This window comes from Scylla paramamosain, chromosome 4 (assembly GCF_035594125.1).
Source record: "Scylla paramamosain isolate STU-SP2022 chromosome 4, ASM3559412v1, whole genome shotgun sequence".
NCBI lineage: Eukaryota > Metazoa > Arthropoda > Malacostraca > Decapoda > Portunidae > Scylla > Scylla paramamosain.
Window position 1 is genome coordinate 35,163,037 of NC_087154.1, and position 19,046 is coordinate 35,182,082.

The 19,046-nt window shown below is 38.7% G+C and overlaps 1 long non-coding RNA gene across 2 annotated transcripts in view; it reads left to right on the forward strand.

Annotated features, from left to right (window-relative positions):
* The first annotated feature begins 2,435 nt into the window (after positions 1–2,435).
* LOC135100040 (uncharacterized) overlaps positions 2,436–19,046 on the forward strand; it is a 51,291-nt gene continuing 34,680 nt past the window's right edge. Inside the window, exons 1-3 of one of the 2 annotated variants that reach the window (XR_010268492.1) lie at positions 2,436–2,662; positions 3,118–3,241; positions 16,090–17,702. This is a non-coding gene — a long non-coding RNA (uncharacterized LOC135100040). Of the gene's footprint in view, positions 2,663–3,117; positions 3,242–16,089; positions 17,703–19,046 lie in introns of those variants that run through there. The other variant, XR_010268493.1, reaches the window with a different exon arrangement.

Below are 19,046 nucleotides of genomic sequence, written 5' to 3' on the forward strand. Positions count from 1 at the left end.
AGAGAGAGAGAGGTGTGTGTGTGTGTCTGTGTGCGCGTAGTAATTCTTATCTTCTTTCGCCAATTTTTTCACATTTTACAACTCCCGTGATATTCCACACCGCCCATGTTAAGAAGAAAGAAGATAGAAGAAGGTGACGGGTAGAAAATGCCCTCTATTCATTCCCTTGACTTACGTGTTCCTTTCTCTCTGGGGCGAAGGAATCATTATGTGCACAATAAATCTACTTTGAGTTGAGTCACGATATAATATGGCATGCTCTGTAGTTGTTGTGAGTGAGCGATGGCCGGTGGGGAGGGGCGGGATGGGATTATGGGTGAGGGAGAGTGATGACGCTGGAGGAAAGGTGAGGGAGTGGAGTGAGGGTGTGGCAGGAGGTAGTGGTGCTGGGGGCAAGGTGGTGTGGCGTGGGTTCATGAGTCAGTGCGGGGGACGGTCAGTGGTGAAGTTCATTGCCTTTGTGGTGGTGAAGTATGGAACGTGAATTGTTGTGTATGTGAGGTTAGGTTGGGTCACTCAGCGTGCAGGTGAATCGCGCGTTGCTGCTGCTGCTGCTGCTGCTGCTGCTGTCTCTGCTTCTGGTGGTGCTGGTGCTGCTACTACTAATGCTACTACTTCTACTTTTACTTGTTACTACTACTACTACTACTACTACTCCCCGTGTGTGTGTGTGTTTGTGTGTGTATGTGTGTGCGTGGTACCTTTAGAGTTAATCTAATGCCATGGTTTCTGACACAGTAAGTTTGTGGCACAGTAAGTTGGTAGTACAGTGGTGCATTTGTTTCCTTATTTTTGTTGTTGAAGGAAAACACACCAAACTATTTTTGGAGTTTTGTCGCCTCAGGAACTGTTTATACTAATTCTATACATTTTGATAAGAATAATAATTTTCTAAGTATACGAGTATACGTATGTGTGTTCATGCTTTGGAACATTACATATATTTTCTTTTATGCACAAGAAAGAAAATCCAAGAGAAAAGCAAACTCATGAAAAGGCCCACTAATTGTTTCTCCCAAAATTATAATACAAATATATAGTAAACCTGTGAAGTGTGTGGGCGTGTTATACAGGATTGGACGAAGTTGACATGAAAAAGTGCCTTCATCATGCATTTTGATTAATGGGATTTTCAAGCTTTTCCAGGAGAAAATTAACTGAAAAAATCTGCGGAAATTGTTTTTTCGTTGTTACGTGTATTTTTCTTTGTCCTATGTTTTTTTTTTTTTTCACTCTGATAATTTACGCACGCACATAGCAATTATGAAATAATATTGAAATCATATTTACAGAGACTTGTGTGTGTAACATGAAATCCATTAAATCATAGTGCAGATTTACAAAAGGAATTTTTCTTAATCATTTTATAGTTTTATAATTTACTAGAGTAGTTTTTGTCCTGAAACCAACTAGGCGATCCATTGATTATGCTTAACAGCTTTATTTTTATTTCATGCTCCCAAGATAACACCATACACTGCTGAACTGAATTAGCTTCTTTCAACTGGCAGTTGCTCCGCGATGATCCAGTGTCAGTTTGTGAAGCAGTATGCATGCTTTTAAAAGTCTTGCTTTTTGTCACATCTGACAAATTTTCACTTCATAATCAAAACAAGAGAAATAAGCTCATCTCTATATCTATTTGATAATACTGTATAATCTCCAAGATCGTTATAGGTTAAACGCAGGATTCCAATCCAATCACATACACACACACACGAGTAAGCGTTCACTTACGCGGGACACCGTGTTTTTCATCAGTAAATACGAGTATCAGCAAGTCGAAGTGGTGACATCGCGGCTGATCCACTGGTCAGCCGCCACCTCTTTGTCCTTCTTTCCTTACTTTGATTATTTTTTTTTACTGTTTGCTATCAGTTTAAGTGTTTATTATTTTGTCTTTCTTCATCGTATTCTTTTGGCGAGCGTCCTTTACATACGGAAAATAATAAATAAATACATGTAGTATATATTTACTTTTGTTGGTTGTATATTCAGTGATAAAAGTCTTATTATGATAAAAATCTATTGTTAAAAACTGTTGAATAGCCACAACTGAAACTTTAGTGAGCTATATTTATAGCAAGCCTCCCTTGCGTAGCAGAACAGTAATGGACGATTACGGCATTTACACAATATTCCGTTTATATAACTCTTATGCTTATACACGAACACTAAGACGACTTTTCTTGGCAGCAATTAAAAAAAAAGTTTAGAAAGGTAGTTCAGAACGCTTCTTTTTTTCTGCAGGAACAAATATGCAGATTACTGATATTACAAATAAACTCCATCAATATAACTTTTATACCTTTATTCGAAAACTTTAAAATTTATAAAAATAATGGACAATGAAATAAGGCATTCAGAAAACCATTCCAAGACGATTTATTACTGCAGCAAGAAACATTTCAGAAGAGAACCAACGCACCGTCCCGCCTTCACTTGTGTCGTCATCAAGGGAAGTAGGTGGTGGTGGTAGTGGCGGCCACGTTGGTTTTCCCTCAAACTACTTCTGGGCGCCGTTGTGTGTGATTCTCAGTGTTCTTAGTGAACCCGTTGACTCCTGTCAGTGTGTGAGACCCGTGAATGGAGGACTGCGTGAACTGATTAAGGAAAAAGAGGAGAAAGGAGTACCGAGCAGTGTTGGATGCCGCAGGTCAAGGTAAGGCCAGATTATCAAGTAAACATTTTTCATATATATATATATATATATATATACGAGTATATATATATATATATATATATATATATATATATATATATATATATATATATATATATATATATATATATATATATATATATATATATATATATATATATATATACTGCACTATTCAAGGATTTAAAGGATTGGTTGTTAAATACTATGGGAGTAGTGGTGAGCTTTTTCCTGGTGATTGGTGGCGGTGGTGGTGGGCTGGGTTTCCTGGGGGGGGAGGGGTGCTCATGGCAGTCAGACTGGCGGTTAAGTAGTTAAGCTGTGAGGCTGTTCATGACTGCGTACATTTATATATCTTATTTATTTGGTATATAGATGTACTACACGTATTTATTTTAAAAGTTGATGTGCAAGAGGTGGAGATGGTCCGATAATAAAGTGATTTTGTCTTTCAGGTGAGCGGTCTATATCTGGTGGATGTCAGAGGTGCTGGTGCCTGTCATTACACTCTGTTCCTTCCCAATAAGACGACCCTGAATTCTTTGCGTGTTTGTGGGTTCCACTTCTGAGGAGGAAAATGTAAGTAGCAGTTTGGTTTATTTTGTTGTATTCTTGCTATCTTTGTTTTAAACTCTGGTATATCTAAGTTCTTTTAAAGAAAATGTTTGTATGTATATAAATGTACAATAAAACCAAGGTCTTTTTAAATAAAGGAGTCCTTTGCATCTTGGGAATGAAATGCAAGTACTCGTTTGTGATTGACAGTGATATGTTTCAAACTCTGGCTCGTCAAAGTTCCCGTGTGAGGATATTTGTTTTGTGTGTTAGTGTATTGCAAACCCTGAGTCTTCTTTTAAACTGTTATTGCTCGTATGGTGCATGACTGCGGCGATGGCGATGGTCCTGTACTCGTCCGTGTATGGCCGGCCGCTCGGTCACTGTTCCCTCCCTCACCACTGACCCTCCGACCGATGGGCCACAGCGTGTCATTTAGCAGAAGTATTTGACGCCACAAGCGGTTATTCTCACGCTTGTGCACGATGGTGAGAGGCGTCAGTGGTGATGAGAGGCCCAACCGTGGCGGTGGAGTTTGGTGATTGTGCCAAATGTTATCAGTATTGGTGACAGGTTTAGGTGGACGTCAGACTGCGGTGGGTGGGGAAGTGTGTGTTAGGGACGAGCCTCTGCGGCTGTAGGCTCAGAACCCGAGATCAATATAACATCGGATTTGCACTTAGAGCACCTGTAATATTTAGTGTAAATTTTACCCCATTACTATGACCCACATAGTTCATAGTTCACAGCTGGCAGGTAAAATTGGAGAGCGTGCTGGAACAGCCACCACAGCAACATTCCACTACCGTGCTGTGTCTAATAGAATGTACGAGTCCTTGCTGGCTGTATGGGTCGTTGAGGGAGGCATCTTAGGGAAGCGAATAGCGAGAAAACGAGATGCAAATGCAAACAAGAATTCCCGAGGTACGTGAGGAGCGCCTAGTTTCATATTTCTTGGCGTGGCAGTGGAGAAAGGCGGGGAGGATAGGAGGAATTATTCAAATTGTTGGAAATTGTTGCAAACCCTTGAAGTCTTGGGCGAGAAGGCCAGCGTTTCAGTGTTTATTTGCATTTTACCTGCTACTGCAGGCAACGGTTTTTTTTATTTCTTCTGCCAATGCTGACAGTTTTCTAACGTAAATATCATACCATTTTTATTACTTTACGATTCATCTTTACCACCACCGCCGCCACCACCACCACCTTTCATAGTAATTTCGACCTTTGCAATGCAGGTATGTTTTTTATTTTTTATTATTATTATTATTATTATTTATTTATTTATTTATTTTTTTTTATCGCCAACTTCATATTCACCATATTCACGTTTCAAATAAATTCTGCACCATTATTTCCTTTAAGAAATGGTCGCCTCGCCTGGCTGTGTTATCCCACCAGCTACTCATGCAATATTTTGCAACTCGCTTTATTCAACAATTTGTCGTATTTGAAGGCAAGTATGAGTCGCACCTTCAGCTTCTTCTATATAACACGACTGATTCTTTACTTGATAAATAGAAAAAAAGAATCCACTGTCATGAGCATTAGTTTCTATCGTAAGGCCTTCGGTGAAGCTCCAGTTGTGACCCTTTTCTTCCGCATTGGTTGAAATAAAACACGTCTTGTTTCAGTTCCTGCAGTGCACACTGTGTCTGCCTTGCCTGTGATGAATGCAAGCGAACTGATTTGTGGTTCATCATAATCCGTAGTTACAAGTCGTTAAAGAATGTAAACTTTTGTATACAAATTTCAAGCGTAATGCAGCGTCGTAGTCACAAATACACCCACGCTCACATGAATATCATAAATTGCTCCCCTCATTTCTCTGAAATTATTATACGTTTAAATTTAATTCGAAGTGCGCATATGCACAATAAATAGCAATTAACTGTATATATTAAATGGCCCGCCTGGCCCTCTGCCTACGCATATGCATAGCATGGAGTAATAAATATTTCATACATCATAATCAAGTGTCCGCGGCACACACTGCTTCAAAAATGTCACTGTGCATGCTGGGAATGTCCTAGAGAAGGGGAACATCTGCTCATCACTCCCGTACTTCACATAGAAAGACTTAGGCAAGGTTATTACATTCATTATGTATTGTCATGCGATTTTATTTCCACATGTAGTCAATTAGTGCGGTATAAGCTATTTTGGGTGATCGACCTCGGCTTTTGCTGACTTGGCGCGGGTTGTAGTGGCACCTCTTGAATGTCGCGCCACTCCCCTTGACGAACAGTTGCAGTTATTGAAGGCTGGGTACCAGGGCGACGTACGGATGTTATTATTATTATTATTATTATTATTATTATTATTATTATTATTATTAGCATTATTAGCATTATTATTGTTACTACTACTATTACTACTACTACTACTACTACTTCTACTATTCCACTGGACGATAACCTTAATCCATTGATTGCTAATTGCATTATGACTTTAGCTACTAAATTTAAGTTGACTTTTTATGAGGTGCGCCATCTTCTATCCCTTCCGTTCTTAGTGGTCTTTCGAAGTTGTACTCTAAATTCCTACTGGACTACTTTATTAAGCTTATGGGAGAAGAAGCGAGAGATCCAACATATACGTAGCAAACTAAAGAAAGAATGTACTAGTTACTGAAATAATAACAGAGTGATAAGGGAAATAATGGAAACGGTGTATCTCAGCTGTGTGTATGTATATAGATATGTTCACAGTTTTCTTCTCTAGGCTGCAAGTATTTTAATAACTATATCCGTATATGTAGGATGTATTACATTTTCAGTGCCCTCATTAGCTATGTAAGCTTGTTTTTATACATGATCTCTACGTATAATAATATATTTAATAGGTTCGGGTTAAAGGTGCCTGATTATTTGTGCTTAACCGACAAAGAGGATTTCAGGAAGATAGAATGAAGTCTACGTATGTGCAAGCAGTAATTTAGTACAAGGCTGTAGTATCTAAAAAAAAAAAAAAAAAAAATTGTCCCTCACAAAGGATCAAATGCGTGTAATTTTTACTTGGCGTATCAAACTCACTTCCAATGCCAGAACAGGTATAGAATTGTTGCCAAAGCTTTTCCTGGTTATGTTTGTTTATTTTTTCTTTTCATTTTCAATTTTTTTTTTTTTTTTTTGAGGAAGGGTGGAACGACAGCATGGGATGGCAAATATCTGAGTAATTTCCAAAGCACTGATACAACACTGAAATATCTTATCTTATTGATCATCATTATCGCGGTGTTGCTCTCCTAAAAATGTTGGCGACCACAGAAGACCACCCTCCTCTGTCCCTGTTATCTCCACAGGCTGGCAGCTCTCATTCCCACTCCCATCGCCCTCACCATGTCGTCCATAAAATTTTCACTGGTTCTCTCTCTTGACCTTTTTATTCTTTCTATTTTGGTTGTCAAGTTTAGATTTTTCTACACTTTTTTCCTTATAGTGTGACCCAGAAACTCCATTTATTGTTCCTACTGCTCCTTATCGACTCCCTCCCCGTTCTAATTGCCTACATAATCCAATGTAGGATTATAATCATCGTCATAAACAGGAGGAGGAGGCAGTAGACACTTGCCGAAACGATAATTACTCCCAGTGAGGTCTCAAGCACTGGACCGATTTCATACTTTTGAAATAAATGCATTCTTACATTATAGTCCATTCTGTGGGTTAGACTCAGCTTAGTCATTACCAACAAATGGAATAATTTTACCAATTTATTACGCAATCTGTCGATATTATTTACCTAGAGGACGTCCATATTTCTGCCTCCTTCCACCTATATCATCGTGCTCATCTTTTCGTTCTGAGTTTTTAAGTCACACACACACACACACACACACACACACACACACACACACACACACACACACACACACACACACACACACACACACACACACACACACACACACACACACACACACACACACACACACACACACACACACACACACACACACACACACACACACATACATAACAAGATAACGCCCCTAAAGGCGCCGCGAACTGACCGGTACAGACTCAGCGCGATTCCCACCATGGTGCGAGTCATCAATCAGTAGTATTTCCCTTCTAGATTAGACTTAGCTTTAGGATAAATGTTAAGTATTTCCCCATCCCCTCTGTACATTTTTAGTTTGTTAACTGCCTTAAGAATGAACCGTTTATTATTATTATTATTATTATTATTTTTATTTTTATTTTTATTAACACACACACACACACACACACACACACACACACACACACACACACACACACACACACACAAACTTAAAAAAAATATAAGTAAACCATAACATAAGCTTTTGATTATTTATAAAAAAGAAAGAAGCGCAACCAGCAGGTGGGTGCTGCACCTCCCCTCACCTTCCAAAGAGAGTTTTGCAGAACAGTTCATAACAAAAAAAAAAAAAAAAAAACGTAGCAGAAAAAAAAGTTCCTTCATACAAACTGGCCAATGCCCATTAACGAAAATTTACCAGTTATTCTTTGAGAGTCCGACAAGATACTTTAGAAAAAAAAGTTAATTGTGGCTTTTACATACTAGTAGCTACTGAACACCACAGAACATAAACTGGCGTACCACTAATAAGGATATAATATTATTAGTTCGGTGTAGAAAGCGTTATAGAAAATTACGAGTATATACTTAACATTGGACTTCTTACGGTTACAACCTAACCAAAAATGAAAACTGTAAAATTACTTCATTGCGGAAAGATTGATAGTAATTAGATTACCATATACGATTAGTAGCGTGATTTAGAAACCTTGTCCTGTTATGGACTTGAAACTAAGCATATGCAATCAACTATTGGTCGAGCCGAACTTGTGCTGTTAAACCGACCCACTGAAGTAGTCTAGCAGAGTCATAGAGTATCAACCGGACGTTTTCTCAGTATGTATTGCCAAACATTTAAATCACAAATGCTTCACCTTTTTTTCTTTTCGTAATGTACTCCGCCAACTATTTTTTTCTTTTACGGTTTTCGTTGTCTCTACTTTGGATAGTTATTCCTTAAAAAAAGAAAAGAAAAGAAAAGAAAAGAAATCATCAAACAAAGCTCAGGTGTTGGATCAATGAGACTGCAAGATGGAAAAATAGAAACTAAATAAATAAATAAATGCACTTCGTACACTTTTGTATTGCCTATCAACTCTTACTTACTGCACATGAATTATGATACGCTAGTAAAATATACCGAGTAAACTGTAAGTACTGGACCAATAAACGTAGCTGTACCATGAAAAATAGATAAATACATATCCTCCATTTGGGTGTGAAATAACAGATCTCACGTTTGCTGTACGAAATTACGAAGTTTAAGGATATTAAGTACGTGCCACGCGTTTGCCTGGCTTATAGAGAATTAATGGACTTCTTGCGTAAGGTACACTTCCACCCCACGCCCTGAAGCGCTAAGCAACACGCCACCACTTCCTGTAACGATTGCCTCAGTGACGGTGATCCTGTAATGCGCAGTGTTGGTTCAGACGGTGCTTGGTTTCAGTGTTCTCCACGCCTCGTTTTGAAGTATGGAGAGTGAGAGGAAGTGATAAGTAATGGATAATGGTGAAAATATATTTGTTTGTTCATGCTAGTCTTTTATAGTAAGCTCAATATTATGTGTAGCAACGACATGAATGAAAACATGAGCTGAAAACGGCTTATTATGTTTTTTTCTTCTTTTTTCTAAATTTTCTTTACTCTCTTCCATTCCTGCTTGTTTCCTGCTTGTTTGCTTTTTTTTTTACTTGTTTCTTTCATTTATACATTCATTCTGTTTTTTCCTTTCCCTTTTTTCTTTCTTTTTCAAAATTTTCTTGCTATTTAGAATTTTACGGATAAAATTACTATTTGCATATGTTGATGTATCCGTGGGCGTTCATTAGCGTATTGAGGCCATTTTTCACCCCTTCACACATTATAGTAAGCAGTCTTCTCTTTTCATGTGTTTACGTTGCTACAAGACCCAGAGACGTAGAGCCAAAAAGCAGCGATAGCAATTATAAGCGCCTTAATTTGGAGTCAATAGGACTTAGACCCTATCAGTTTTCAATGAGGGAATGAACAACAAAAGGTAGGGAAAGCTTCACAAGGGACTTTATACTGTAAACAAGTGCCAGCAAAAAAAAAATATATAAATAAATAAATAAATAAATAGAGAAAGGAAAAAAGGAAAGTAAGAGGCAGGAAAAAAGGAAAGTAAGAGGCGCGTGCAGTACAACTTTTCACCACTTTTCTCCCTCCCTCGGGCTTGTACTGTAGTCATCGTCACTCCTTGTTGCAGCACCCATGTCCCCACGTCCCCTCCCTCAAGCAATACCTCACCCTCCCGTCACTTCCCCTTCCAGCACACTCACTTCTCCAATACTCCGGCCTTATCTTCCAACAATCCTAGTATTTATGGAGGCACACTCCTACAACGCACTTTGCTCTTCCCTCCAACTCACTCCCTCCTTCCCCTCCACTCCCTTCTCTAACGCACTTTCCTTCTCCATCCCCTTCCTCTTATAACGCACTGTCCTCTTTTCCGTGTCTCCTCGCCTCCAGCAGTCCCAGCCCTTGTCTCCTATTCTCGCTACACTGTCAGCAGTCAGTCGGAACTCAAGCCTGCTCGTGTTTGGTTCTTCACAGCGGTGCCTCGACTGGACAAATAATAGCCATCCTTGTGTTAGTAAAGCGTGAGGGATACATATACGTGCTTCTCTAGGTTTGCGTCAGCGAGAGAGAGGGAGAGAGCAGTGGGTGGAAATTAAAGGATGCTTAGGTCTTTTAAACAATTTAAATTTAATTAAAATTTTGAGTTTTTATTCTCGTAACGTTTGCACAGTTTAATTGAATTTTTACTTAATATATCTTCTTTTTTTCTTCGTTAAGTCGTTACATATTTTTAATGTATTTTTATATATATATATTTTTTTATGTATATTCATTTTCTTGTTTTTTTCATTTTTTTTTTTTACGGCTTTGTTTTACGTTGCACGATTTAAGAAGTTTTTTTTTTGCATGGCATGTTTTATTTTTATTGAGATTTGTATGTGATTTTTATCCATGTATATATATATTTTTTTCCCATTTCTTTCGCCTTTTGTTTAACGTTTTCTTTCCTCACTATATTTATTGCACAGTATGTTTATTTTTTTTCCAGTTTTTCGAATGGTTTTACTCCCTTGATAAACTTTTCCCCTCTCTCTCTCTCTCTCTCTCTCTCTCTCTCTCTCTCTCTCTCTCTCTCTCTCTCTCTCTCTCTCTCTCTCTCTCTCTCTCTCTCTCTCTCTCTCTCTCTCTCTCTCTCTCCCCAGGGTTTACATTGTTGCCTAACCCATGTGTTTAAGGTTATGTAGGCAACAACAACAATAACAACAACATATAATTCAATGAGTGGAGTCCGCCGTGCTTTCGTTGACCAATTTCTATATTGATTAGTTATTTCATTTGGTAGGATCTTGTAGATAATAATGTCGCTTTCCTTACGTACTTATCAGCAATTTCTCATCCACTGCTGAGCCTCCCCCCTCTGTCTCCACCATGATCTCTCCTCCGCTGTTTTTCTCCATGACATTCTCCCTAGTTCTTTATTTGTCTTTTTAGTGTTTTCGAAATATGGTAGAAAGCTGTAATTGCGAAAACGACGGAAGACTTAGGTCCGTGTTCGTAAATCTTTGTTCTCTTGTATATATTAGTTTCAAAGCCCAACGGACTGACTTGGCGGCTTCTCGTGTACGTTTTTCTTTTTTCTTTTGTGTTTATGGTGTAAAGTCCTTGTTCGGTTATCAGCATTATCGTGAGAACACTTTAAAACCCCCGGTAACATAAACCAGAGTACTTTAAAGTTGTAAACACGAGACGAGGAAACGTTTAAGAATAAGAGCCTCAATTATTACAGCAGATTACCTGGAAGTTATTTTAGTATGGCATTAGCGTGTCGCCTTTCTGACTCCTGATTCACAAAAACACCTATGGGACTGTTAGTTTTGCTTGCACTTTCATTTCAAACTCGTGTCGTGATATTTTTGTTTTTAGTCATCTGTCTCCCTCCAGCGAGTTATATTTAGTTTACCACCTACTTGCTGCCGGAGCTGCGTGTGTGTGTGTGTGTGTGTGTGGGGGGGGTTGGGGAGTGCAGGTGTTAGAAGACAGGAGGTTAGGAGGTGAGTCATCCTTTTTGTTTATTTATTTATTTATTTATCTATCTATCTATTTATTTATATGAATAATAATGAATAATAAAATTTAGAAAAAAATAAATAGATAAATTTAAGAGAAAACAAAAAAAAAAAAGCAATATCGATGAACTACCTCGCCTTTCAGGTATTAAGTTTTCTTGGTCTGTACTAAGTCCTTAATGTGTAATACTTCATTAATCCACGCATTGCCTTATACGGGTTTCAATTCAAGTTATTGATTGATCAATTAATTACGTGAATTGATTGGACTTTGTGACAACTTCTTGTGGCAACTGTGCACATTTTGTCCTTTTCAGTACTAGAACCTCCCACAGTCATGTATATATTAGTTCTTACTGGAAAAGACTACATGTTTATACCTCTTTGTATTGGAATATGTCCCTGAGTTACATGTAACTTGTCACCTTACTCCGTCTAACAAGATGAGGCGGCAGTGGCGGGATGAAGAAGAATAGGAAGGGAAAAGGAATGGTGGAGAGGTGGGGCGGTGAGGAATTAATGGGAACGTATACCATAAGCTCCGCCCTAGGTAGGTACATTCCGCGAACATTTCACCCATGAAATTTTCCCTGAGGAATGCCCTTTTTGATTAATAAGAATAAGTTACAGTGAAATAAATTATCAATGGAGAAATATTTTGTGGGATAAATTGTTAAGGAGGAGTGTTATGTGAGCGGAATTTATACAGAAGTGAATGAGGACGGTTCAAGGGAAGTGAGGGTGGTGGTAGGGTTGGGTTCCTGGCCCGTCATCTGCCGTCACCTGCCATTCCGTCACTCAGAATCACATGACCTGAGTGAAAGCGCCTGCCGGACCCATTCATGCCGGGTTGAGGGAGGCCGGACCAGTGGGAGTTGAGGGGGGAGTGCTTGGGAACGAAGTACGAGATGGGCGGGCCAAGTAGGTGATGTGAGTGATTGCCTGCTTGTTCCTACTGACCTGCTGTTTGTTATGGCCACGCCGCACTCCGCTGCCGCTACTTTTTGCTTCCCGTTTGTTACTGTCGCTGTTGTTTCTGTTCTTGGTATTGTTGTTGTTGTTGTTGTTGTTATTATTATAATTATTATTATTATTATTATTATTATTATTATTATTATTATTATTATTACTATTATTATTATTATTATTATTATTATTATTATTATTATTATTATTATCATTATTATTATTGTTTTTATTTTGCTGTTTTTTTTTTTTTTTTACCGTTGCTGTTATTATTTTGTTCAGCTTGTCTTTCTTGTTGTTGCTGTCGTTATCTTTGTTTCAGAAAATAAAGAAAAGAAAATCATGAAATATTTATTTCTCACTTTTTTCTGTCATCCTTTCACGAATATAAAAGTTGGACGTCACTTCACTTTTGCTGTTATTTTTCTTTTCTCTTATTTTCATTAAAAAGAGGAAATAAACTTACTTGTTAATTAATAGTTTGGCTGAACAAAGTGACAATCGCCGTAAATTGAGACCAATTTGTATATATATATATATATATATATATATATATATATATATATATATATATATATATATATATATATATATATATATATATATATATGAAGAAGGATATGTGTAAGTAAATGTATGGAAATGTATGAATAAGTATATGTAGTGAAGCGGATATGAGTGGGTATGTGTAGGAAGGCTGACATGAGTGGATAAAGTATGCATGGAGACAGGTACAGGTGAGTGTATGTATGGAAGAAAGTATGAGTGGGTATGTGTATAGTCATGGATATGGGTCAGCCTATATATAGAAGCGGGTACAAGTGTATATAAATGAGTATATGTTTGGAGGTGAAGTGAGTGAGTACATGTGTTATGTATGTGTGGAGGTGAGTGTGCGTGAGGACGAGCGAGTATATGGAGCGAGAATAAGTCAATATGTGTAGAGGCAGGTATTCTCCTTGCATTTTTTATATATGACTCACACGGCGAAGTGAAAATGTTATGGCTTGGCAGGGTGATTGCAGAAAACGTTGCAGGTATATTGAGTTGAAGTATTCTACCCTCAAAATTCCTCACCTCTTACCCTTTCTCCCCTTCCCCATTCCTCCCATTACTCCACATTCTTACTCCACATACCTTTACCTTCTCTCTCCTCCTCCGCTCTCTCTTTTCTCTCTCCTCTCTTTTCCCTCTCCTCTTATTCGCCAGGCCTCCGTGTTATTTTACTCGCATATCTTATCGAGTTTATTTCTCACTTGCATAATGGCGGTTTCATTTACTACCTACCTACTTACCAACACACACACACACACACACACACATTTCTTTCCTCTTTTCCTCCGTTCATCCTCACGCACAAATGTAAGTCGGTCAAAGTTAAAATCTTCTGTCACAGTACTTCTTTTCTTCGTCTTCTTTCTCTTCTTTGTTCTCCCTGCGTTATTTTTTACTTCCTACTCCTCTGCCTCCTCCTCCTCCACAATACCTTCTCCCCATTCGTTACTCTCTCCTCCACTCCGCTCTCCTCCCGTCCCTTCATCTCCATATCTCCCCTCCGCACTCCTTCCCACTCTTCCTTATTCCAATCACCCACCCCGGTCCTCGTCTTTGTCCTCCTGGTCCTTGTGCTGCTCTTGCTCCTCTTCTTTCTCCTCTTCGTCCTTTCTCCTCTTTCCTTTTCCATATAATCATTGCATTACACACGCCATCTCCCTGTTGCCTCTCTTCCCAGTTTCCTCCAGCATTGCAACCACCATCCTACGCTTTTCTCCTTTTCCTCATTAACTTATCTCCCCTCGCTCCTTCCCTCCTTTCCGTCCTTCCTTTCTTCCTTCCTTCTTAGCTTTCATGCTTTCTCTCTCTCTCTCTCCTGATCCCATCGCACTGGCTCGCTGTTCTTGTTTTGTTAATTTACCTTATTTTATTTCTTCCTTCCTTCCTTCCTTCCTTCCTTCCTTCCTTCCTTCCTTCCTTCCTTCTTATCTTGCCTTGCTGCCTTCCTTCTTCCCTTTTTGGTCTTTCTCTTGTTACTAATATGCCTTCATTTATTCTTCTTTGCTTCCTTCATTGTTTTCTTGCTTCTCTCCTTCCTTCCCTCTTTCCTTCCTCCATGTCTTGCTTTCTCTCCTCTGCCTGCTCCTCATCACAGTCAATCCCTTCCTTCCTCATCTTGGTCTTCTTTTTCTGCTATCAGCTTGCCATTCTTAACTAGTTTCTTCTCTCTTTCTTTCCGTCCCCTTTCCTTAGTTCCCCCTTTCCTTCTCTCCTTCCCTCTGCCCTCATCTCATCTCAGGCAGTTGCTTTCCTCCTCCTCTTCGTCTCTCTTTCTCTTCTGCCCATCTGCTTTCATTTATTTATTTATTCACGGGGCAACCACTATCCTGCATTTCACTTCTCGCAAGCAGGCACTTCAGCTCTCGAATTGCACACCGCCGCCGCCGCCACCACCACCATCATCACCGCCGCCACCTCCTCATGCCTTCCTTTCCCCTCCCCACTCTTCTCGACTTTTTTTTTTTTATATTCATCTCCTCTTTCCTCCCTTTCCTTCCACTTATCTCCCAACCATTCCGCACCTTCATTCTTCCCTCCTCTCCATTTCCATCCCTCCCTGCTTATCCTCGTTCCCCCTCTAACACCCCCTTTCAGCCCCTCGTCCCTGGTCCCTCGTTCCTGCCTTGTCTGCCTCCCTGCCTCCCTCCTTTCTCGCCTGCCCTGCCCTGCCCTGCCTCTCTCAGCCACATCATCACCGCCAGCGCCACCCGCTCGAGCCTTTTAATGCGAGTCTCCACTGAGCTGAGGTGAAAGTGGGGCGAAATCTTAGTGGCAGATGATAGCAGTGGGATTGTTGTGCTCTCTCTCTCTCTCTCTCTCTCTCTCTCTCTCTCTCTCTCTCTCTCTCTCTCTCTCTCTCTCTCTCTCTCTCTCTCTCTCTCTCTGGTGATAGACTCGTAAACCGTATAATTTATCTAGGTTCCGAGATTATGAAAATTCTTTTTTTTTATTGGTAGGGAATATATATATATATATATATATATATATATATATATATATATATATATATATATATATATATATATATATATATATATATATATATATATATATATATATATATATATATATATATATATATTCAAGTTTGAGGACCTTTCAATCTCTGCAGTTCTTCTTTGTTTGATGTTCATGTTTGTCCCTTTTTTTTGTTTTTGTGCAGTCCAATATTTCTCTCTCTCTCTCTCTCTCTCTCTCTCTCTCTCTCTCTCTCTCTCTCTCTCTCTCTCTCTCTCTCTCTCTCTCTCTCTCTCTCTCTCTCTCTCTCTCTCTCAAGTTTTCTCAAAGTGCTTAATTAGCTTGCAAGAAAAAATAATCCAGAAAAATAGATTGAAGCTGTGCAGATGTCAAGATCCTCGATTTCGTCTGAGAAGTATACATACATATATACATATATATATATATATATATATATATATATATATATATATATATATATATATATATATATATATATATATATATATATATATATATATATATATATATATATATATATATATATATATATATATATATATATATATATATATATATATATATATATATATATATATATATATATATATATATATATATATATATAGATATATATATATATATATATATATATATATATATATATATATATATATATATATATATATATATATTTTTTTTTTTTTTTTTTTTTTTCAGCAACGCTTCATGGTGTGGCTGTGGTGATTAGCAGCGGTGGTGGTGGTGGTGGAGGTGGTGTTGGTGACAAAGATGGGTCATGCCGTGCTTGTGGCTGGAAGTGGTTGCGTGTTGCGGAGGAAGGAGTGTGAGGATTGTGTGTAGGCCGGGGGCAGGTGGAGATATGGATGAGGCAGAAAGGACAGAACGTCAGGTTGAGAAGAATGAGATAGTGAAGGAAGATGTACGTACCTGCAGGTGGTGGGGAGGGAAGAAGACGGAAAGTAAGGGCAAAGAAGGCAGGTGGTTGGAGGAGGAAGGAGACAAAGAAGGGAGAGAGGTGACACCGAAGAAGATATAAATAAGAAAAACAAAGTGAGGGGAGAGAAGGAAGAATGTCGGGGAGGTGAGAGAAGAGAAAACTGGGAAGAGACAAAGTAAGGGAGAAGAGAGAATTAGGGGAAGAAACAAAATGGAGGAAATTAAAAAGCTTGTGGGGGAGATGAAAAAAAAATTATGTAGAAGGCAAAAATGGTGAGAAGCGAGACCAAATGGAAGAGGTTATAGTTTGTCCTTACTGCCTCTAAATACCACTTCTTTACTGACTTCATATTAATTTTTCTTCTGTCCTGCCTGCTTACTCGCATATTAAGTGTTTATTACCTTAGTCACCGTCTTGTTTCGTGATGCTTGCTGCTGTGGTGAATGAAATACTGCTGGGTTGTGATGGTGATAATCTGTCAGTAATATGTAGAGACACTTTCTTCCCCGGCACTACTAATGACGCGTACAGCTGTGGTCGCCAAACTTTCAGTAACGAAGGACCCATAATTTTACAAATTTTGCGTGTGGTCCTTCATATGCAGTAATTACCATTTTTACTCACATTAATATAAAATCTTATTATATGATAAGATAAATAGGAAGGCGATGTGGCAGGTTATTCAGGTCGGAAGTTACTTAGAACTATGAAAAGTTGTTGCGGAGAAAGTGTTAGGTTATGTGAGGGCTGGTAAAGAAGGGGAGTGCACTCAGCAAGGGATGTGGTAGGCTTCTCTGGTTCATCGTCTTCATAGCTGGCGCATTGGGGAAAGTGAAAGCTGGGATGAGGGAACAAGGCCTGTGAAAGGTTCATAGAGGTCAGAGGAAGTGGGATGGAGACGATAGACCACTAGTTACTGGTTATACAGAGAAACTGCAAAGGATAGTTACAGAATTTGAAAATTTAACAACGTATACATTATTCAAATTTATTTAATTCGATAATTGAATCTGCTATATTTCTAAAACTATTTTATCTGATACTTTTACCTTCTGACTACCTGATGATGCATTAAGAAATTCATGATCACTGTATTATTGAGCAAGTTTCACGTGCAGTGTGGCCAGCCAGCCACCCACCCTACACAGATATCGGCGAATAGTTGAGTTAATACGAAGGTGGAGGTAAAGGGAGCCTGTCGGTAGGCTTAAGTAAGGCACCGACGATTGAAGGACAAAGGAAAGGAGAAAATCATCGCGCTGTCTCCTGCTTGTTCTTCACCTGCACTCTTTGGCGCCAGTATTGTACCTTGGCCAGCCAGGATTGTGGAGTCCACCGGCTGGGGAAACATGTAGTGTACTGTGATGTTAGTAGTGTGTGTAATAATAATAATAATAATAATAATAATAATAATAATAAACAGTTTATTATTTAGGCAGTTAACAAACTGAAAATGTACATAGGGGGTGGGGAAATACTTAACATTAATCCTAAAGGTAAGTCTAATCTAGAAGGGACTATTGAACTATTGTGTGTGTGTGTGTGTGTGTGTGTGTGTGTGTGTGTGTGCAAAATTAGTAAGGGAAAATGTTGGAAATTTATTGGCGATCAACACGAACATATTTAAACAGATAAATAAATAAATAAATATATATATATATATATATATATATATATATATATATATATATATATATATATATATATATATATATATATATATATATATATATATATATATATATATATATATATATATATATATATATATGGCGACGGCGGTGGTGATGATATATATATAAAATACACACACATATGGCGACGGCGGTGGTGATGATAGGGCGTATCCCTGGCCCACCATATCGCTCTCCTTCTCCCTTCACCTGGCAGCCTTAAGCAGCCTCGCCAGCTCTTGCCTTTATCACAGCTCGCCCCCGCCTGGGCCCTTAACTCACCCGCCTCGCCTTACCACCTGCCTTGCCTCACTTGCACTCTTGCTTAGCTGCCTATTTTCTCCCACCCTCGCCCCGTACTCTTCCATCTGTCTGTGCAATAAATCACGTATACACTAAGAATAAATTTACCTTATTTGCTCCCTTCCCTTGTTCCTTTTGTCTTTCGTATATATTTACCAAAGTTGGAAATTTGACTCAGGATTCTTATGATGCTGACCTTAACTTCTAGGATGCAGTTTCGCTTGCCTTTGTTTCCAGAAAGCAAGCATCGCCGTCTTTATTCTTCTTCCTTTCCTCTCTCAGGCACCTTCCTTCCGTTTATCAGGTGTAACGTTGGCGGCAGGTGGCAGGGGGCAGCAGGTTAATGTGAGGGCCGGGTACTCGTATCGTGAGGAGGAAAAGCTTTTCCTGTGTTATCTGCCTTGTGTTGGCATGGAAGAGTTGGCGGACGTGGGGTGTCGTGTTGCTAAAAGTGAAGTTGCAGTAAATGTGATCAAAATGGAGAAGTATGGCAACCGAGGAGAACGGACACACACACACACATACAAAAATAAAATAAAAAAAAATAAATAAATAAATAAAAAAAAAAAATAAATAAATAAATAAAATAAATAAATAAATAAAAAAGATTGCTCAGACGTCAGAGTCTCGTCGCCAGTTTTTTTGTGTCCACGTCCCCGAGTTGGCATCCTTTCCATCAAGTTTTTATTCTCTATAAGCCTACAAGATTTTTTTTAGAATCACCCCTTTCATTCCTGTTC